The 24,216-nt window shown below is 36.9% G+C and overlaps 2 long non-coding RNA genes across 2 annotated transcripts; one reads left to right on the top strand and one right to left on the bottom strand.

Annotated features, from left to right (window-relative positions):
• The first annotated feature begins 4,673 nt into the window (after positions 1-4,673).
• On the top strand, positions 4,674-23,770 carry LOC134200877 (uncharacterized). The gene is made up of 3 exons (XR_009975973.1): positions 4,674-4,847; positions 5,219-5,333; positions 23,443-23,770. It is a non-coding gene; the product is annotated as an uncharacterized LOC134200877 (long non-coding RNA).
• On the bottom strand, positions 21,194-23,032 carry LOC134200878 (uncharacterized). Its single transcript, XR_009975974.1, has 2 exons — positions 22,049-23,032; positions 21,194-21,766 (listed from the first exon to the last, which is right to left on the bottom strand). It is a non-coding gene; the product is annotated as an uncharacterized LOC134200878 (long non-coding RNA).
• Positions 23,771-24,216: the final 446 nt, after the last annotated feature.

Below are 24,216 nucleotides of genomic sequence, written 5' to 3'. Positions count from 1 at the left end.
ACCAATCAATATCAAATAATTATTCATATTGTTACACCGGCAAGAGCAACGCCATCTATCGCCAAATAGCAGAAACGAATATCTTAGGAACTAGTAACATCGAGAACGCTCGAGAAATACAACGCCATCTATTGTCAGATAGCGAAAATACACATCGAAACTACTCGACTTGCCCAGAATGTTCTCGATAAATCTAGGGATGTATCGACTATAAAAGCGTTGCAGAAATGGCACGAAGGCATCCCGATCCTGCGGACAATAGAAAGCAGTCGACGTCGCCCCAAACACGTCATTTCGGATCCTCCCGATCCACTAACGGTGCTTTTAGGTACCTCAAGCACCGGTCATCGTTCTCGTCGAACCTGTCGCTTGCGACGAAGGGCTCGACGAGTAAATTAACCCTCAGACACAGCCCACTGAGTTTCTCGCCGGATCTTCTCAGTGGGTCGCGTTTCCGATCCGGTAGTAGATTCTGCGAAGCACCGCTCTTCGCTAGGGTTCGTGTTAGCAACGTCATCAAGTTTGAGCCCCGTGAGCTCACCTACTAGTTAAGGCGACGCTGATATAGCCTCTCAAGGCTATCAGCTTAGGTAGGAAAAAAAAAACACGAAGGCAGTTAGTAATCGGATCTACTGGAAGCGAAACATCGAACGGATCACCTGAAGCAAAGCAGAAGAAGTGAATTAAGAATTTTAAAGTGTTCGTTAACTGTTTTAAATGTTAATACAGTCTTAATTTGTACTTCGGCAGAATTTTTATTTATACCGATTTCCAGCGTGTAACAATATGGAAACGAAATACAATTCACTATAATGCCAAAATAAGCGATCAGTTTAGGAATTATGGACTAGGCGATGTTTTTGTGTGTGTCTTGGCGACGGTAGAGAAATTGGCTGAGCCCGTCCCCTAGTCGGCGGCTTGTAAAGCTGTAATTTAAACAATCCCTTTCCCCCTGTTTGCCGTGAAACCCAAGATTTCACCGCAGATATCCATTCGTAACCCCTTATCTTACCTCGAGTCTTCGATACGACGTATTCTGGATGCGTCTTCCTAGCGAATTAATTTAATACGATTAATAAATACTACGTTTTTTATTTAGATAAGATAAGATCAACAGATTTTTTCGATGCCTTTCCCTTCCTTATTATTTTTTTCATTGCCCATATAGGCAGACGAGCTCTTGATGGTCAGTAGTTACCGTCGCCCATGGACTTCAGCAATGCCAGGGGCAGAACCAAGTCGCTGTCTAACGTTACCAACGTCACCTAGTGATAAATGATAATAAAGGGTCATAAATATCGCAATATACGTTAAGACATGGAAGCGATGCCTTCGTTATATCAGACAAATTTTTTTGGAACTCAAAATTAAATTTAAAAATTTAGTAATACGTAACGCTGAACGTATTCCAGCTAATAACATAATTTTGTACTAAAATAACATATATTACATGTTTTGTGTGCGTTTAAACAAAATCCAATCCAGTTTCATTTGAATCAAAGACACAGCAGAATACGTACGGTGTGATTCAACAACGGTTTGCGAACGAACAAATAACTCCTCGCTAATTGTAGCGATAGGTGTACCGTATTTATGGATGTAACGAGGTCTCTTGAGACCGACCGAGGTACTAATGTAATTAAGAAACCAAAGATCTACAAGTTAAGCTGTTATTAAAATATTATCGATGTTAAATACGTTCGATGCGCCCGGTCATTCGACAACGTCGCGGCCTAAGAGATAAGACGCCCGGCTAACTTTGAACAAGCGATGCGACTGTACCGATGTTCAAATCTCGCGAGCAGGTACAATTTTTTTTAAAGAAATGCATAATTAATACGCGTTCAAGATTGACTTCTGATATAATGGAATTTAGAACGAGTAATTACTGATGGTAACTCACACGGGTATTTCACTCGCTTTTAGGGTGGAATAGCCGTTACGCATCACGTTCGAGATTCCGACCTCAAGTTTTGAGGTGAGAGAAATTTGTGAGCACGTTTTTATCTCAGCACGAATCTTCTTATTTCTGATGTAAACGTACCACGCATTACAGTCTTAAGGCCGGAACCATTATTTTTCTAATCAAACCGAATAATGATAAAATTCCTAATAACCACTGTTTAAGTATGTTTGTACGAAAATTACTGGTAATATAATGAGATTACACTGAAAATACACCAGTTTAAATACACTCGAGCGAAATAGGAAACCCAAACAATGATTTCGGAGCAAACATCTCAAGGAATCCCACTATTTATTGAGCTCGCGATGTCAACTAACCAAATAAGTGAGGAATTTTAGACGAAAAGCCGCCCATTCTTTCTGGGCCCCTCGCTTTATTCATTCTACTCCTATTACGGTGCATTATTAACGAGGTACGGGCGGCGGGGGATTCCAGGGTACAGTAGGCGATGACAAATTACACGTTAGGGGAGTTGAACAAATTAATCAGGGTCTCCAATTTAGCGGAAAACAATGCGGGGGCGAAGTATGAGAGGCACGGATACTATTTTACAACTATATTCGTAGTAGTTAATAGTGGACGAATTTCTTAAAACCTACCTATCTGCCGGTAATTTTGAAGGTTTATTCTGGCTTCACCTTGATTTGTAAGCGAGCTCACGGGGCTCATTCTGAAAGAATTCCCAGCCCTATGTCCTAGCAAGATCCGTGCTACGCAAAATCTACATCTAGATTGGAATCGCGACCCACTGAGAAGATCCGGCAACTAAATTTAACGTCAAACTTCTCGAGGCAAATACTGTCCGGTTCTTGGAATTCCTAATAACTCCGAGAAGATTCGAAATATCATATCTAAGACTACAGCGACTGTGTGTCGGTAATGTAACTTGCGCGACAGATGTTGCGATGATTATAAAGAATCTTATCGAAGAGAAAATTAAAAAAAAAACTACAAACAAACTTTGCAGTAAATACATTCATGTTAAGTAGTTATCGGAGTCCATAGATGGAAAATTCCGCCACCTTGAGACATGACTTCTAAGTCTGAGTTTAACAATACAACGGTTGCCTTACCCGTCAAACCGAAACGCATTACTGCTTCGCGGCAGAAATAGCCAGGGTCGTGACCTATTCGTGCGGCCTCACAGGACGACCTGCCACCAGTAAAAATTGCAGTTTCGGTTCTCCCTTTTATTTGAGATCGATTAAAAACCAAATTCGACACCATACTTCTTCTAATGCCGAAAAATTGTTGTAAGTAGAAATTTACTGGTGGTAGGACCTCTGGTGAGTCCGCACGGGTAGGTACCACCTCCCTGCCTATTTCAGCCGTGAAGCAGTAATGCGTTTCGGTTTGAAGGGTGGGGCAGCCGTTGTAACTATACTGAGACCTTAGAACTTATATCTCAAGGTGGGTGGCGCATTTACGTTGTAGATGTATATGGGCTCCAGTAACCACTTAACACCAGGTGGGCTGTGAGCTCGTCCACTCATCTAAGCAATAAAAATAATAATAATAATAAATGGCGTCGCACCGCGAGAGCATCGGTATCGCAGGATCCGACTGATGCATGACCACGACCACTCTGTCAAAAGTGTACGAATAGGAAGAAGAAATAATAATTACAAATTTTATATTAATAAATTTTATTAATACCTACCAATTAAATTACAAAAAAAAACATCAGAGAAGGGTGTATTTACCCTTAAATACACCGTAGATAATTATTTGGTATATACAGGGAAACGTTTCCTGCGTATTTGCTCCATATATCCCGTGGCCACAAAGGGTGGGTTCAAAGGTTACGTCGGCCAATGGCGGCCGCCGGAAGTACTGCGAGCACATCCGGCGTTTTTTTTTTAATTACGGCATTGGTTACGATTGTTCCGCCAGGTGTGCGTGTGATCAATATTTTTATCAGTTTGGTATATATTTCTTTATTGACGGAAGTTATAAATCAACTTCCTAATATTTAGTTATCTAAACGCCTTAAATTAAATAAGAGCAATTCTGTATACGTGTGGACGATATAAAATTATAAAGTGTAAATCAAAAACCAAAGTTGATTAAAGTTAAACGAATAGAAATCTTGTGCAGTTATCAGTACTTGTCTCTTTAGAAGTGCCGATTATCGTAATCTAAGAGGAAGTTCGAAAAAATATATTTAAAGAACACGTGTCCCGAAAAATAAGCTTAAAATAAAAATAAAATGATCGTAGATTACTGAAATATGCTTTCGTCTTCGAAAACTACGGTTTTATCAGAAACATCAAAGTACTTTAGTAGATCGTACAGTGCCCATAAATTTTCTCCGGCACTCTGTGTACTGATAAACAAATTAATACTGATAAGACGTGGACTGCAGCCGTCATAATATATTACTTTAGATAACAACAAAATGAACTATATAAATAAAAGTGTGCTCCGTCGTAAGTGTTCTTGTCGATGTTCTAAGCCGAAATCTATGAATGAATCGTTTGCTTTTAAGAGTTCTTTAAAAACGTAAAATGGGCGAAACGCGAGGTACCTTCCCCGAACAAAACACCCATTTCGATAAAACAATTTTATTACATATTTGCACGTGCCTTTGAATGCTAGAGCCATCCATGGTTATTTTCTAAAACCAAATTGATTATATGCACTGAAGTATAAAAGGTCTATGATTATATTATGACAATCAATTTGACAGATGTAGTTTCAACAAGATGGCCGTTATTAACTGTCAAATTTCGGAAGTCACTGTTGGAACAAAAAATTTAAGCAAACACAAAATAGTTCGGTGTGTTTTGTTTTATTTATTAGCCATTGAGAAGCTTTATTGTCCTTAATAATAGTAATGAAAAACTTTATTTCTTTTTATAATGTCAGACAAAAAAAAATAGTAAGTATACAGAGAAAATGTAATTCATAAAGCGAATTGAAATTTTGACGTCTCGTTGATTATTTTCGAATATCGTCTGCTGGACAAAATTAAATAATTGAATAACTATGTAGCAAAATTAACTAAAACACCGAACGTAATGGAAATGATCTCGGAAGCTGGTGGTTTCCCAAAACGCCAACCTAAAAATTATGAATTATTTTTTAGTACAGCGGTTCGTATGAGGTTACCGTCGCCCGTTAACATCAGCAACGCCTAGGGCACAGCCAAGTCGCTGTCTATGTCAAAGTATTTACAATTCAGTTAAGTAAGCCTAAAAACTCATGCATCATAATAGTGTTAATAGCTGGTCATTTAACTATTAATTGCAGAATCGAGATATTCCGCACAAGTAGACGATCCAATCGCGGCCAATTTGCGCTTCGCACGACCGTCGTCATGTCGCGGAAGATCAAAAAAATACTGGTCGATTTACGAAATGCCTGCGTAAGTTACTCGTAATAGGGCGATATATATTTTAACTTCACTATGCTATTCCTTCTTCGCGGAAGTCGCTCGTGAGAACACATTTAATACCTATTCACTTTAAAAAGATACGCCGGGTGCTTCGCTTATATTATAATATGGCACACCACTTACTACTAGGAGGATCAAAAAGTAGTGAGTTCATTCCCACTGTCAAACTTATCCAACAATATCTTTGAAATGTCAAATCGATTTTGTTTCTGACTGTCGGCTAACATTCTCGGCACCCATCTTGCGGAGACTTTCCTGATATTCAAAGATTGTTTTAATATGGATTGAATACTTCCATATGAAATGCCCGTTTCTTGTATAAGTATCGGATGGTAACTCTTCGATCGCTCAATACAATTTTCTCGACTTTCGCAACACTTTCTTGGGTGACTGACTGACGTCGATGGACGGCCGCAACGATGTTCGTCTTCCGTGCTCGTTCTCCCTACTCGAAATTGAGAAGCCCACCCTGCGACAGTGGTGTACGGCGTAGCAGACTCTCCTAATGTTGCCTCCACATCGCAATGAATATCTTGCATCGTTAACTTTTTTAAACAGAGGTATTTAATAACGGCTCGCACTTCGTTTTTCTCCATTTTCGAAAACCACGTTCCGACACGAAGTAAACAAATGACTACATTTCAGAAAAAAACAAAAGAGAATCGATGATTTTTTTCTTTATTAATATTACAAATATGTATCTGAGCTATGCCTGCCAGTTTTTTTCTTTCTTACTAAGCAGTATGTCGTTCTCGCTACTTTTTGATCCCTCCTCGTATTTCGTCTCGTTTCAAACTTCTCCCGTAACATTTATTACAGCAATAGCTTCGGTCCAGTGCTCGACCATAACTCAATGAACAATGGTCGAAGCATTCTAATCCAGGCCTGCCCCTGTCGGCACGAGCGTAATGAAATTCCCGGGTTACGGCCCCCGGGCAGACGGCCACGTTGTCATCACAACAAATTATGCGTTGTCCGGATTCATTACACTATACGAAATGACTCAGTTTCGACATTCACCGTAGCGTATTAGATAAAATATGTTTGAAGTATGCGTTCCGTGTTTCAGAATAAGGTTTTTGGAACGAAGTTCCTTATGGGACGATGCGGAGAGGTACCCTAACCGGGAAAAAACGTCCGTAACGTAAGATTTTTATTAGTAATGCACACAGTGTACGACTTAATTTTGTAATAACGTACAAAAAATAACATTTTTTTTTATCATTCATTGACCACGACCTCAGAGCATTCGTTTGCGCAATACACTAATGCCGGCCACTCACATGCGCGCGAATGGCATGACTCTCAGACATTCATTCGCAAACTTAGCGGCTGTGCAAATGGGTTCGGTATTCAATTTGCGAACCCGTTTGCGCTTCCTCCTGCACTTGTTTACGAATGTCTCACGAATTTCTCTTTTTTTTTAATTCGTCAATAGAACATTGAAAAGAAAAAGAGTTTTTAATTCTTTCCCAGGCGTCATTAACAGCCATTCTGTTTTTATGGGATTTCTTTTGAGGATCCCATATGGTCGATTCATTTTGCAGGAGTTCAATGAACTCCATCACCTTGGTGTTGTTCCAATCCATGATGAAGGTACGCTACACAGTAGACGTCACGAACTATGAAAATGGCGAAACGTCCGTTACCTTCGCAATCGTGGGCGCAACTGGTCACACGAATGTGTGGGAGACTGCGCGAAAATCGCGGTTCGGGCGCTTTGATGTCCGTTAAAAAACCGACACAGCTTGGAAAACCGCGAATGCAGCGAAAACTTTGCATAATCATTTGCAAATGTCGTCCTACACTTGTGGGTTTGCGTATTCATGCGAATGTAAGTGACCGGCATAACTCTTATGCAAACAACCGTGAATGAAGTGTACCACAATAAGTTCACACGTTACCGAATGACCGTGGGTTGTTGCGAAATCTCCAGTTTTATTTTCTTTATATCTCGAATAGAACTTAAAATTAATATTTTTATAATAAGGAACTTCGTTCCTATTCAGTGTCCCACGACACCACACATCTTGTTTTTTTTTTTTTTTTTTTTTTTCGTTCATGTGCGACGGGGTGACGACTCAATGGAAAGCCTTGTGGTTAAAAGCATGATTGAGGGTACAAGACCACGCCTAGCAGATTACCGTTATGACGGACAGGACCAAATAAAGGCAGATCTAAACGGTTCCATCAACGAGTGCACAAGAAGGGCAACAGTACGCGATCTGATGACCACGACCACTCTACCAAGAATGCAAACGACTAAGAAGAAGGTGTTCAAAATTGTCTAGACAGTAAAATGTATACGTATATTTTGTAACTCAGGGAAATCATGCGTTGCAATGATAGGGCCGTCGTAATTTATATATTACAATTGAGAATTTGTTTAAAAGTGTCCGAATGTCTTATAACTAGTGATACCATAATCCTAAACTCATCATCATCATTCTCCTGCCCTTCTCCCAGTCACCTGGGGTCGGCGCAACATGTTTTCTCCTTCCATACTCTTCTATCATATACCATTTCTTTGCTCACTCCCCTCTTACCCTGGATTGTCCATCCATTTCTTCTTAAGTCTACCTCTTCCTCTATATCTTTCCACATTCATAGTTAACACTCTCTTACCAACCTCATTCTCAATCCGAAACTATAATAAAATAATTTCAAAAAGCCGGTGAACTTTTACTTGCATAAAAAACTTTACGATTTTGTTTCAATGTGGGTGGCATTCACATTGTCGATAACGCAAGGGCTCTTTCTGAATCTAGATAAAAAGTGTCATCCTTAATTTGCTTGTTTTTCCTTATTCCAACGTAGCGTAACTTTTTGTACGATAAACTTAACTTCCTTTTTATCTGTGTAGCGCGAGTAATGTCAAATAAAATGGCGGTCGCGTACGCTTTAAATATTAAGTTTATTATCTATGGTGTACGGGCGGACTAATCGATTTTCTTTTTTTTAACTTCCTCAGCTACAGAGTATCCTTGAAAAAAGTCTCCATAGACGTGCCATTCATTTTAAATTGAATTTAAAAATGATATTCGTTTAAATAGTTTATTGAAAGATTTTAAATATTAAATATATCGCCTGTACTGAAAGAGCAGTGTCAAATAACATTTACACATTTGACAATGCGATACCGTACATCATTTGAATTCAACATCATATTTGAACGCGAATTCATGATATCAACGTGTCATGAATAAACAGCCAGATTACAGTTCAAACACTGTGATCACACACAAGAAACACTTACAACTCATAACAGATAATCTATCAACCTATCTCTGTCCTCCTTCTGAAATCCTAGCGAAGACAGAAAGGAAGACGCGACAGTCATTTAAAGCAGCCCGAGGTTTCTGATCGTTCGCGAAAGATTTATGCTCTTATTTGTAAATAATGAAGGCGCCACTCATTGTGATGGAAGTCCCATTGATGGGGACCTAACCACACCTTGCAGCGCAAGGCTGTCTAACTTACCTCAAACATTAAAATATATTATGTTTTGTTTTTTTTACGGGTGAAATATTTTGCCTACCCTATTAAAAGGCTTAGTGGTCCAATATAGACTAATAGAGACCAATGTATATCCAATCGCTACATTATCTATGATTTTTATTTAAGGTTGAACCTCGGATGATTTACTCAATATTTCATTGACGAAAACTCACAATAAATGTTTGAAATAAACTTCGTAACTTTGTCATGACTTCTCATCTATAAACCGCTTGTGTTTTATGTCACTATTGAAAAACATTCAGTTGTAAATGAAGCTTTAGATCAGCCCTAAACGTAGGGCCAATTACTTAGGCAGTGTGCAGTGCGAGTAAACCCAGCATTGTCCGTAGCTGAATGTATCACTTAATTCCTGGCATCCTCAAACATTACAAACTCCTCAATGCGTCTGCTGTTTTTTATACCATCACTTTGAACATTACCAAGTAATTTAGACATAGTTTTTTGTTCTGTCTATTGATTCACTCTTCGGTATTTGTCTCCGGTGTGACGGTGCTTATCTCCAAATACATATATACAGGGTGTGGGATTATAGAAAGATTTCATATTGTATTATATATAGGGTGTAATTTTTCTAGGTTGCATGTGAAAAATTACTTACACCTATTGTATAGGATCCCATTGAATATTTCATGATTATTTAATTTATTTTAATGATTTACATTTTCATGTACCTACCGATAATGTCAGTGAACTTTTTTCTACGAAAATTATCGTATTACATAAAATATTAACAAATAGTTTTTGATAACGTTATTATATCTTAAATTTAAATTTTCACTTTCTCGCTCTCTCTTTGTCTTTAATTTTACTTTTTGACACATATACCAATATTTAGTGAGTTCAAATTTTAAAGTAAATAATCTGTACCAATATCATACCTATCGTACGTTATATGCGTTCGTAAGTCATCGATCGGAGTTATATAACACTTTCTAGTTTTTTCTGGCACTTCAAGACAACGTTTTATCATAGTCCCATCAAATTAAAACGTAGTAGGCGAATAGTTTTAAGAAACCAAATGATTTTCTTAAAAACATTGATAACCACAACAGAACGTGACATCTCACATTCAGAAACTACAAACTAGAATTTTCTCCGGTGTTATGGGTAGGTACCGTAAAACATTTGTGAGACTAAAATAAGTACATCCAGACTCCGCAGCCTAATTCTATTCAACAATGACACTATTTCCGGGAACTGAACCCAGACTCCGAAGTGCATTACTCAATTACAACATCGGGAAATAACGATAGCTCCATGTAGATAAAAACCCGCGCAATACACAAAGCCCTCGATCTAAATAAATAGCGTGAATAAAACGTTTACACAAAAGATTAAGCTGATAAAGTCCCCGGTACTGTATTTAAAGAAAAAAAAACCCACAACGGTAAAGTAGTCTACGTCTTAAAACGATTACAGATGAAGACGGGGGTGCTCTGTGGCGACACGTAAATCGCATTAGATATGTTAAATCCGAGCCCACAGGGGGCCGGGAGGTGTTACCAAGATATTTTTATTCGTATCGCTTACTTTCGTGATTATTGTTCGGGCGCCATTTGCATTACACTCGGCGTGGTCGGGATTTGAAAATTTTGATACTTTCACGCTGCTGGTCTGAGTTTCTCGCCGGATTTTCTCAGTGGGTCGCGTTTCTGATTCGGTGGTAGATTCTGCGAAGCACTGCTCTTGCTAAGGTTCGTGCTAGCAACGTCATCAGGTTTGAGCCCCGTGAGCTCACCTACTAGTTAAGGTTACGTTGAAATAGCCTCTCAAGGCTATCAGCTTAGGTTTAAAAAAAGCAGACTTTTTTTATTTTCATTAATCTATTTGTGCTGTATTCGCTAATTTTTATTCTCGTGTCTTTATTTGTTACGTTTGAAGGTCATGGAATCCATTGAAGTTGCAAAACTAAGTATGAAACGTTGACGTCGCTGTGGTGACGCATTTGACATACGTCACACATTACAATGTACAATTAAAATCAAATTACGAACAAGAATTTTATATTGATTTTAAAAAACTCAATCTACTGCGTTCCTAGAGCTTTGAGTTACAGTGAAGAATTGGAAAAATTATGTAATATAATAAAGTTGTTTAGTAGGTAGCGAATTCTGAGGAAGGCCATATGCTCCTAAAAAAACATATTCTAATTTTTTGTTTCTTCATAAACAACGAATAACAGTAAATTAAAATTTATTCCGCTAGAACCGAACCGAAATTTAATTTTATGCTTCTTTATTTAAAATATGAAATTCGCACGATTCTTTTTAAAAAACACTAGAATAGTAAAAAGTAGAGGGAGTTAATAACCATTAAAAAAAATCAAGTATCAACTACGTTAAGTCACATATTAAAAGTGACATTTCATCGCATTTCCCGCCGAAATCTCGACAGGAGAAAAAACGTCAAGAAACACCGTAACGAAAACAGGAAGTGACTTTTTTATTTATTTTTATTCGGCCCGTGTTTGTACTCCTCTGCTCTGTCACTCTTCATTGTGATTTCGGTATTCTTTTACTTACGCCAATTTGACGAGCTTTTATTATGTCTTCAGTGTTGACGTTTATAAAGAGATTTGTTTTAAAAACAACTCTATTATGAACACTGTTCGCATTGATTTGTGACCGCGCGGGTAAGTACCACCACCCTGCCTATTTCTGCTGTGAAGCAGTTATGCGTTTCGACTTGAAGTGTGGGGCAGCTGTTGTACTGCTGAAACTGAGACCATATCACAAGGTGGGTGGCGCATTTAGTCTATGGGCTCCAGTAACCACTTAAAAACCAAGTGGACTGTGAGCTCGTCCACGCATTTAAGCAATAAAAAAGTCACTTTGTCTTCACGTCTCAAAGGCAGTGGCGGCAATCACATAGTGATGTCGATGACCTCCTGTGACCACTTAACACAAATTAGGCCGAAATCTCGTCCACTCATCTACGCAAGCATGATAATAAAAAGTACATTCGCCATAATTTATGTACATATTAAGTAATAATTTACGTCTTAAAGATGTCTAGAAGATAATTTATATCTATTAGCCATCACATTCGTACATGTATCATTAGAAGAATATATTGATTTGCTGCGTTTCTCTTTACTTACTCTTACATTACTAAGTTACTATCGTTGATCGAAGTTAATAATAATCTATATATTAATACGTGAAGCAAAAACTTTGTATCCCTTTTTACGAAAATTGCGCGGACGGAGGAATATGAAATTTTATATAGAGAAGAAGTGCACAATGCCAATATATTTTTTAAAATAATGCATAAAACATACATTAAATCAATAAAGAAAACATTACACACACTACATACCATGTATTTGACGCACACACGCATGCATACTATTTATTGTCAAACTTTTCTTCTTGACGTCTGTGGTCAAATTGAGAATAGATTAAATATTGTTTGTCTTTATTAATATTTTTTTATAGAGTAGCCTTGGCGAAATTTGTGATTATAGAAGTATAAAATACAATCATAATAGTGTACAAACTTACAATTCCAATTAATTATAGTCGATTTTCGGCTACTGCGGGACCTCTAAATAAAGTTAATAAAGTGGGAATGTCTGTCCAAATATTGGCAACAAATTATACGATTAAAAACATACTAATTTTGTTACGGCACAAAATTTTAACGACAACACTTTATATTTACATTTTTAACCGCCGAATTCATTGGTATCTCCCCTACGTAGGACTTATTATTTCGTATTTTCGCTTGAAGATATTCACGGACGAGTTGACGATTCTTAGAGCACCCAACCCCTTTGTGTTAAATCGGATAAGAACATAGCTCTGTCTGTATCGTGCGCTCTGTAAATTTCTTGCATCTTATTTTTATTCATCTGTTTGCTTTTGGAGAATAGAGGGAGTTGAACGCATCACCTGTGTCATTAGTCTTCCTTCGTCGGAATTAACGTTGTAGATGTCTATGAGCTCCGATACTTACTTGTGGTAAGATGTCTTGTGAGTTCGCACGGGTAGGTACCACCACCCTGCCTATTTCTGCCGTGAAGCAGTAATGCGTTTCAGTTTGAAGGGTGGGGCAGCCGTTGTAACTATACTTGAGATCTTTATTATATTTACGTTGTAGTCTGATAGCATGCATGTATGTTGATGTCTATGGGCTCCAGTAACCACTTAACACCAGGTTGGCTGTGAGCTCGTAAACCCATCTAAGCAATAAAATAAAATCCTTTGAAAAAAACCTCAATCGAGAAACGGACTAAGAAATAGACGACCGCATCCTAAATGCGTCAATAACTAATACTAAACTATCCTGAACTCTTTCTTAATTGTATGTTTGATAAATGAATAGTGTATTATAATAATTACGCTTTCGTCAGGACTGTAAGAACACAAAGATCGGTTATACTATAATTAAACTCAGCTCAGAAGTCGTGAAAATATTTTCGTTTAAGTGCAGAGGATCTAAGGTTTAATTCCTTCCTCTGTCTGTCGCAGGTGCGCGAAATTATCTGCTCACTACAATAAAAGGGTGGTTTTATTACTCTTGTACTTTGGTGTTCTCGTTTTAAAACCCTTTCAGATTTAGGGCGTCTTTGACAAAGGCAAATCAAGTAACGAATCGTCAAAAATGAATCCTGCTCTTTCGAAAGAGTTGAAACCGATCCGAAATGTCTCTAGACATTTTTTTATTTATTGCCTAGATGGTTGGATGAGCTCACAGCCCACCTGGTTGTTAAATGGTTACTGGAGCCCATAGACATCTATGACGTAAATGCGCCACCTACCTTGAGATATGCCGAAACGCATTACTGCTTCACGGTAGAAATGGGCAGGGTGGTGGTACCTACCCGCGCGGACTCACAAGAGGTCCTAACACCAGTAAATGTAAAATGTACAACGGAAGCCCTGCCAAATTCGAGTGAATCGGAAAACTAAAATGTCCTATCCTCCGGTTGCAAACAATGACCCCATTAAAATAATAAGGCACTTTTAGTGGCACAAAGACTGGATGTCTCGTGCTATTCCCGCGGGTGTGACAAAGGCAAAGAGCACGACATTTGGTTATGGGGTCGTGACCTTTGCGACGATTCAGCAAAGGGCGAAACCGCCATTAAAATACATTATCATTGAACGACATATTTTGTAAGGTAATTAGGTATCAAATATATAATCTATGAACGAAAACAACGTGAATTCCTTTTTGTGGTTTTATTGCTACGTAGGCAATTATAGCAATATACGCATTCCTTGGACAGCTATGAGAACCAATGTCTCCATCCTCGAAGAGCTGAAGCTCACCAAGCGCCTGCTGACTACGTGCCAGGAAAGGTTCCGGAGTTTCTTTGGGCACATAATGCGATCCCCATTGCACAGCCTGGAGAAATTCATCATTCTCGGACAAATGGAGGGGAAGCGCGCTAGAGGAAGAGCGCCAGCTAGATGGGTGGACCAACTCAAGGAGGTGACTGGAGGCCAGATACAGGGAGCGGTACATATGGCGCAGAACCGGACCGAGTGGAGAAGATTGACATACAGTCACGATCCTCAGCATTGAGAGAACAACCAGAAAGAAAGGAAAAGGCAAAGGATATCGAGAAGTTGAAAATTAAATGTTTTATATCAACTACTGTCTCTTTCAAAAAGAAACGCATGACTTTGCTTACTTACGTTCGACGAGCAAACTAATCCAAAGACACAGCCCACCGAGTTTCTCGCCGGATCTTCTCAGTGGATCGCGTTTCCGATCCGGTGGTAGATTCTGTGAAACACTGCTTTTGTTAGAGTTAGTATTAGCAACGTCCTCAGGTTAGAGCCCGGTTACGCCGGCGAAATCCGCTTACCAGCTTAGGCAGGATAAAAAAATCGCTACCTGAACACACCTCTCTCTATCTCTATCTCTTTGAAATATGATGTGTGTGTGTGTGTAATTTTGTTTTCTATAAACTTCGAAATTGCTAGACCGATTTCGACCATAATCAATCAAACGATCAGCTTTCAGAATAAAAAGGAATCATCAAATGCGTTTTACCTAAAAAATGCTCACGTAGCCTCTCAAGGCTCTCAGCCTAGGTAGGAAAAAAAAGCTTAACTACAAATGTCAAGGGATTGGTTGTAACACGAAATGGTTTCTTTAAAGTAGATGTCGCTCATCGACATGTCTTAAATGAGTTTTTTTTTTAAATTGCGCCTTCTGGATTTTCAGCCTGCTATCACTTTAGCTCACTTAAAATCCATAGAAAGTTCTCATACTCAAACTTCACGGTTACTTTTACAAACTTAAACAGTCAACAATAAAATGAAGCGTGTATACTTATATATTATAGCATAGCATAGTATTAGCATAGCATTTAGTATATAACATAATTAATAGGTGTAATCTCGTATGTCCCCCTGATAAGGCGGACCCAGAAACATAGGTTTCTTCATAATTGTAAACTAGAATCAAGATGATTATTAAACATGGAATACACGCAAGAAGACGTTTTCCTTTAACACCTCCCAAAGTACTACATTACAAAAATATATATAAAAAAAAATTAGAAAACACTTTTTTTCTTGTTTGTTTCTCTTAGATCTATTGAGAACCTTTTTTTTTTAGTTGGGACCGCAAAATTTCCGAAATGGATTGCGTGCAGTGCGAAATTTAAACTGTCCAATGCGTCCCCCGCTCGTATGACGAATGGGCCCCGCGAGAGTGATCAACTCTAAACAATGATACAATATTACGAAATTATTCATTCGCACCAATATAAACTTTATTCCGCAGGCATAAAAACCTCAATAACAGAACAAAAGATACCACCAAAATCATAAACAAGACGAATAACTCGTCATAAGCCGTTATAATTTATTTAGTTTTTGCTTTGCACAAATAAAACAATTACACATATTATATTGGACACTGTGAAGCGACAAACGCGAAAAGAGAATTGCAATAATTATAATCATGTTAATTGGAATAGATATGAGCTGGTATATGTGACGGAGGGTTGCCATAATTCAATAAAAGCTCATGATGGATCGCGCCCGCGAAACATGCCCGGAGTTTATGTCGGAGGACAATTTGGAAATTAATAAATATCACATAAAAACCGCCATTAGTTGTTTTTAATATTCTATTCTTTTGATTTCGTGAGCGACATAATCAAAACTACCTTTACGGTTTAATATTGGGTTTTTATTGCCATTATAATAATTCCGATTCTACAAATGCTACAGTTTTAGTGATGCTTCCACATTTGAATAATGCTACCGTAAACTGCCGTCCATTTTTCTAGAAAAAATATTTCTTTTCACGCGGAAGTATCAGAAAGTATTTGATAAATATTTTTGTTGTTTTTATTCATTAAATAGAAAACGGTCATCTTTGCCTACAAAAAACATGAATTTATTATATTCTTAATTGCAACTAGTTCGTTTTATATTGAGAACAACTAAATAAGAAAAACAAATTATAACATAGTGTTTATTCATTTTTAAAAAAAGTTCACATATATGATCATTTAGCGTTGAGTTATATATAATTAAAAAATACATAAAACATCATACATACATTATTCACACATTATTTTAGCGAAACGGTAACCGTTTCTGCAGCGCACGCAGCGGAAGCTCTCAAAAGGGAAAATAGCCCCGATTTGAAAACATTCTTTATTGGTGCTTTTATCTTAGTGTGATTTTATATAGCCTGTAGCCTTCCTAAGTAAATGGGCTATCTACACTGAAAGATTTTTTCAAATCGGACCAATAGTTTCTGATATTAGCGCGTTCAAACAAACAAATTAACTCTTCAGCTTTATAAGATTAACCTAAATTTTATTGTTATTTATTTCATATGTGTATTGAACAGGCAACGGGGTTACCATACTCTTAGTCAATTTGTTTACAACCGAATCTGTATATCTTGACATATTGTGTTCCCGCCAAAAGTGATTAAATATTTTTTTTACAGTGCAGAATAAAAAACGCGCGGCAACAATTTTTTTTTCGCTACCTATGCCGGTAGCCTTGATAGACTATTTTAGCTTCCCTTGACGTGTAGGTGAGCTCACGGGGCTCAAAACGGGAGTGTTGATAACACTGGCTCTAGCAAGAGCAGTGCTTCACAAAATCTACCACCAGATCGGAAACGCGACCCACTGAGAAGATCCGGCGAGAAACTCAGTGGGCTGTGTTTATGGGTTAATTTACTCGTCGAGCCCTTCGTCGCAAGCGACGGGTTCAATGAGGACGGTGACCGGTGCTTGTGGTACCTAAAAGCACTGTTAATGGATCGGGAGGATCCGTAATGACGTGTTTAAGGCGACGTCGACCATGTACCATTCGGTCCACAGGATCGGGTATGTAAGGCAACATTAATAATATATACTGTACTCATCCTAAAATAAACTCGATTTTTTTCATGTCTGCGCGTTGAGCGTTTCCGTAATGTCAATTTTTAAAGCGATAAAAATCCGTTGTTTGTCTGCAAATACGTGTGTTCGGCGAGGGTGTCGGTGCTCCATTGTACAGACTTCACATGACACTAAAGGGGTTTCGAAGTGTGCTTTTCAATTTGCCTCGCCGGAATAGAACAATGAATGAGTGGAATCGACTTTAATGTGCTATTATTTATTTGAATATGGACGAAAACAATATACGACGAACTGTGATCACATCGTAATAAACACGACATCTCCGGTATGTGAATGACAACTAGCCCTACTGTCAACACGTCTTGTACTACCACTAATGCCATTTAGGCATTAGAAGGTGGTGTAGGTACGAGAAATAAAATATGCATGCAGTTCACGCGATAAAAAAAATACCTGAGCACTAAAAGTTAGTAATGTTCTTCGGATTTCCCCAAACAGGCGTCACTAGATAGTCACATGTGATATTTCAATATGATCACCAGGAGTTTTAAAAAAATTGGACAATAACATAGAACTATAAAATAAAACTATAAAAGTTTTAGATCAAGGAATTGGTAAGCATTTATCTACCTAATTAATAGCCAGTTAAATTATCCAGATCATCCAACCCATAAATATATTTAAGCGCTTAAATACGATTCTCTTCTATATGGAGTAATATAGAACTCTCGAGTTTTTCCATAATTATACATTTTTATTAAAATATTAAAACAGTCACGTACTCCACAAATTTCTCTGTTCTTGGGCAAATCAAGTTCGCGTAATAGTGAAACTTTTTTTCTACAATGGTCCGTTGAAAAACCACGCTCCGTACAGAGTGCAGACGGAAATGAAACGGAACGTGTGTCGATGTAATCGCAACTATTGTCAAAACTCCATGGTCGAACGTTCCAGAAAAAAATATTCGAATCACGTACATGTGCGAAGGCTTGTTACGCAACTGCTCTGCATTTTTAAATTTCATTACAATTTGAATTGAACATGTGCATTTTGAATTAGAACGTAATCACTATTCGGTTTTTGTGTTATTTTCTAAAACTGTCCATTAACTGAAAATACGGAAGAACAATTCCGTTGAATTGTCGTTACTCCAAAAATCCAACTTTAACCCAACCAGAGCCATAAAACTATTTCAAAAATTCATAACTCATATTATAATTATAGAAATAGAAAGTTGAAAATGAGTATGAAATTTGATGATTGATTTTTTAATACAAAAATATGGTGAATAGTGATTTAGAACGAAATGCAAGTTACGACATTTCTGCTTTTCAACGTCGATACAGATTTAAAACATTTTTCATAAAACGATCTAGAAAAAGAATCCATTTAAAAACGGTACACATTTATCAAAGGCGCATTTCAACTAAGTAATTTTAATTTAAAAAATGTCCTAAGGGTTTGTCTTGCGACTAAGTTTAATGGAAAATTAGTGGAAAAAAATCGAGATATCTCCGGTCGTAAATGAAGAATTATAAAGTCGCGCCGGAACCGGAACCGCGGCCATGTTTCAACGAGAAAACGCAGCCGCACTAATTACCAGAGGCAAAAAACGAGCAACCTCTAAATATTTATGTTTCTTAAACTGATTACTTTGTTTTCAGTTAATGAGAAATGTTTTCTTATCTTCCTATTCCTTTTTTTCATTCGTTTTTTTTCTTCTTTTTAATGAGTCACACTGCGATACTCGTTGCTAATATTATTATTTTTTTCTAATTAAGTAGGTTAATAACTAAGCATGATTTGTGTATGTAACAAAATTTGCATTACACAATTGCTTTAAAGATTTAATTGTTTTAAACAGTGATTTATTCTAAAATAAGGAGAACATTCTAGTCGCGAACTCACGAACGAAATAGGTCAAAATATTTTATCTCAAAACACCACAATCATCTGCAGATATATTTTTTATTGCTTAGATGGGATGAGTTATGGCTATAGTGCTAGTAACCACTGAATCGCTTAGACCTCAGACTATACATAATACTAATAATAATTATAATTAATAATAATAATACTAATAAGCTTGCTTATGTATACTCTAAGGCTTAGACATATACAATGTAAACACCACCACCACCTTGCGACATGAGTTCTAAGGTCTCAGTTTTAACAGTACGATATATTAATTTTTAAATAAAAACCAATCTCCGTTTATTTGTGTGTGCTTTGTGCGTTTCTAAGCCACTCATTTTTTTCCTACATATGCCTATAGCCTTGAGAGGCTATTTCAGCTTCACCCTAACACTTAGGTAAGCTCACGGGACTCAAACCGGAAGTGTTGCTAACACTGGCCCTAGCAAGAGCATTGCTTCACAGAATCTCCCACCGGATCGGAAACGCGGCCCACTGAGAAGATCTGGCGAGAAACTCAGTAGGCTCTGTCTATGGGTTAATTCGCTCGTCGAGCCCTTCGTCACAAGCGACGGGTTACGTCGGTTACGGGCTCATCGACAAGGACGGTGACCGGTGCTTGTGGTACCTAAAAGCACCGTTAATAGATCAGGAGAATCCGTAATGACGTGCTTAGGGCGACGTCCACTATTTACCATTCGGTCTACAGGATCGAGTATGGACCCACTCATATTGTTCCGAAGAACCATTATAGTTGTTCTTTGCACACTGCGGAAGATCTCTGTCGTAATACCATGAATGGACGACAGGTGGCGTGCGAGTGCTTTAAAATAAAATACTCATACAATTTGCCATAGTTGCAAATTATTTATTCACCATAAATTTACCTTGAGTGTGTGTTCTAAGTGTGCAATCTCTATATAAATGTCATGAGTGCTTCGGTGACATCCGGCGACCGAGATGACACTACATACAACCCAGTTATTAGCCAGGGTTGTCACAACATAAAAAAAAAAGTTGACATAAAATATTTGCATATTAATTCAGTACCTCAAACCAATCTGGTATGGTATTAATAAATATGGTGACAAACGTTTTGCCGGATTCTGCTGCAATGGAAACGTGAGTTTCAGTTTGAAAGACCCAAACCCATCATCTTTGCAAATGAAAATTATTGGTGAATCGTAGTCACGTTAGACTTTGATTCCCGGGTAAGCCCTTGCTTGCCCACCGGCCCTGGTAAAACTGAAAAGGTTTCCAGGCCACCAGTTATCTCTCAAACATAAAACTTTGAGGTCATGGGAAACCTATCGGAACGAGTGACTTCTTAACAAAAGTTGACTAAGAGGGAGTATATTGTCTTCGATGTGTGTTATCTTTGGTTTTACAATAAAACACTGCCTAATCCATGGAGTTAATAAGTACCTACAACTGGAGTGCTGTCTAATGCCGAGAAATCGGTCTCGAAAGAGAATACTTTTTGGTCGCGGTGTCCTTGTCTAATGTGGTGACCATATATAATTTAATTATAGGACAAAATTATACACATGCATAAGTTTTGAATTTACCTTAAGTAATTCTGTGTAACCCTATGTAAATACAAAACACGTGCTTGCAACCTTTTATTTATGTAAATTCAATTCTAAACATTGCTTCGTCGTCATGGTGACTTTTTTTCGACGGTTTTTTTTGGAAATTGCTGCGTTGTCGAAAATCTAGCACTGAGTTTTATTACAAACATCATTACCTCAGTTCTATTACTTAAACTTCCTCAAACTCGTGTTTAACGTCCGAATACTCAACCGCGACTTAAATAATATATTATGTTGAACTTAATTACGCAATTCCTACTTTAATGTACTGGCTAAGTGGGCCGTGCAAATTAATATTTGACACACTGAGTGAGACACTGCAACACACATGGTCTGCGCGTATCGGGTGCTCTTTTCCTACATTCACATCTTCAATTGATTTAAAATTGTTTGTATTTTTACTTCTGTGCTATTTTAATGACACGTGTATATTAAGTCTACTAGTTACATTTTAGGAAATAAAACACAATGGGTAATAAAATGAAATGAACTGAAATTCATTTATTTGTTATATGTAGACAATTAAATAACTCTTAAATGACAAGTCAATACACATAACACGATACACATAGTACTTGATCTCTATTTACAAAATATTGGTTATACATATTATTATTATTAAGTTCAGTTAATTTTCTGTAGTCTTATAATATAACATTTCCTCTATTTTAAGTAAATTCTTTTTTTTCAACGAAATACATAATTTATTTTAATCAATATCTAAGTGGACCATGAGTATCATTAAAATTTCGCAATTTAAATTTCAATTCAATTAAAAATCGCCATTTTTCTTTAATAAATCTAAAATCGACTTTATATTTACAATCACTATTTCGCGACTTTTAAGTTTTTGTTTCAATACCTTAACATCTTGTCGTAATTTTGCTTTTCTCGGGGTATTTTTTATTTCTTGCGTTTGAGTACTTGATTCTTCTTGTTTGACCTTTATATAGGACATTTTCCAGAAATTCCAACGTCATATTTACTAGAAGATCCTACTCGTTCGCTTAACGTCAGGCAAATGATATACATGCTTCCGTGCGACGCTATTCAATACAATAAAAAAAGTTCAAAAAATACCACGTGATGGCTCTTATAATATGAAAAATACATTGCAAAATTATAGTTTTCACGATTGTTTTTTCAAATTTAGTATATGACATAGATTAAGTACAATTTACAAGACAAATGGTATTAAATATTATAATGAGAAAAAATATCTCACATTTTAAAAATATATGCTCACACTAGTAAAAATTTATCAATGAATCTGACATATGGAAGGATATTCCAAAAACTGGAGACGATTCTCGCTTAAAACCACTTACATTAAAAGTGTTCACCATGATTACACGGAAACTTTCACGATTTTCGAAAAAAAAACAAGCCACAAGCTGTATCAGTGCCATTTTAACTTCGCACTACAAACGTAAATAGACGCCATTTTTCTTTTAATCCATTCATAGCTCTTTTTCGGTGATGCCAACAATTAATCTGGCTTCCCACCAAATTCAACATGAAAACCATCAGAAATCTACGTACCTACCATTAAATTTTCCATTAAACAGAGTTCTTATTAACATAGAACAATAATTTTTTTGTTAATAAGCTTTATTAATATATGATGTTCTATTAAAAATCAATATATATCATATAATCAATACTTCTTATATAATTTATTTTAATAAATTGTCATCATCAGAAACTAATTTCACCATAACTTTGTACGTTTATTTTGAACCAATTTAATTTTTGACGTTGATGGAAATTCTAAATTCTCGCAACATTTTCTAGTTAAGTTTAAGTCACTTCGTTTAAATAATATGTATTTAGATATATTATTGTCATAAAATGTTTAAAATCCTGTAAAGTGGATTGATTTTAAACTTTTCGATAATTTTCAACAACACCCAAGCTACTAAAAAATCCACTAACCACTAAAAGCCATTTTTGATAACGAAGACGGGGTCCAAATTCCGAGATTTTATGGAAAATCCTCTAAGCTAGCAACACTGCTTTTTGTTTGTAAAATGTGCGAGAGGGACACCACCACTTAATAATCATTCTCTTTTCAGACCGTTTTTCCTTACATCTTTTGCTATTTAAAAATAAACTTTAAGCCATAGAGATAAAGTATATTTTTAGTTTTTATGTCAAACGAAGTAAGCACTCCAGTTAGAATAGTAACTCTATGGCCTAATCTGAAATAATGCAAACGACAACCCTAACACAAAGACATCATTAAAGTAATGGATGTCACGGGCTGCAACTCTCAAAGTGCTCCAGAAAGAGTATCTCTGACACTTTTCCATTTAAAAGCTCGACGATTTTGAACCTTAACTCTTAGGCAATAACAGCATAGTAAAATGAAAGTACAGGCTTGCTTTTGCTGAAACTAGATGGTGCGACCGTCGCGAGTGCGGCACATTAGCGACATCTCTTAGCGAGAGTGAGAAAATTACACAGAAATTACGATTCTGGCGGCTTCAAGTGTTGGGGCTTTCAATTCTAAGTGTGCGTTCTACTAAACATTGTCTCTATAGATTTTGAAAAGGTTATGTAACTTTTGTAGAGAATTGCCAATCAGTCGGACTGCACAACGATATATTTATAATCTAATTATTACGGCTTAGCTCTTTTTTCCTTACCTAATCGCCTAAGGGGTTATTCCAGTTGGACGGGTAGGTGAGTTCACGGGCTCAACCTGACAGTTTGTTAACAGTAACCCTCGCAAGAGCAGCTTCGAAGAATCTACCACCGGCTCGGAACTGCAACACGCTGAGAAGACCCGGCCAAAAGCTCGGTGGGCAGGAGTACCGAGCAGCAGCGGTAATAACTTACCCAAACGAAATAGTTCCCGCCTTCCAGATAAAAACAAACTTGAATATTTTTATGTTTTTCGTCGGTGGGAGTTCGAAGTTGCCTTCGTATTTTTCGTTTCCAGGACCGTATTTTTTAAGTATTTGTTTTTTTAATTGATTTTCCATACTTTTTGTAAACTGTTTTTTATTCTTATTCGAAATTTCTTTCAATACATTTATTTTTATACCTATCTCTCTTTTAGTCAAATACTGTAATACATGGACGTAACATGCGTGAGTTCCTATGACATACATTTAAAAAAAAACTTCAATAATTACACACTGCTGTGAACAATAATATACCTACTTCAATAAAAACATAACTCAAGAAACAAACAGGTTGTTATTGTGGAGAATATTAATTGGAATAAACATTCCAGTATTCATGCTCTACATTTGCTATTAGCTGTTTTAGCTTTGAATAATTAGGGCGCACCTACACTTGAATGCTAGAAACTATTAATCCATAATTAATTTTGCTTATCGCGCCTTTTGAATTGAACTGGCTTAACTAAAAATGTTAAAAAAAATGTGTTTTATACTTTGAACGTCTTGCAAACATGTAAACTGCCAGTTTATAATTTTTTTTTTTTTAATTAAAAACGAATTTTGGTATTTTAGGTAGAAAAGAACAA

Source organism: Bombyx mori, chromosome 21 (genome assembly GCF_030269925.1).
Source record: "Bombyx mori chromosome 21, ASM3026992v2".
Classification (NCBI taxonomy): Eukaryota; Metazoa; Arthropoda; class Insecta; order Lepidoptera; family Bombycidae; genus Bombyx; species Bombyx mori.
The sequence above is the reverse complement of the archived record's forward strand: the minus strand, read 5'-3'. Positions and strand labels throughout refer to the sequence as shown.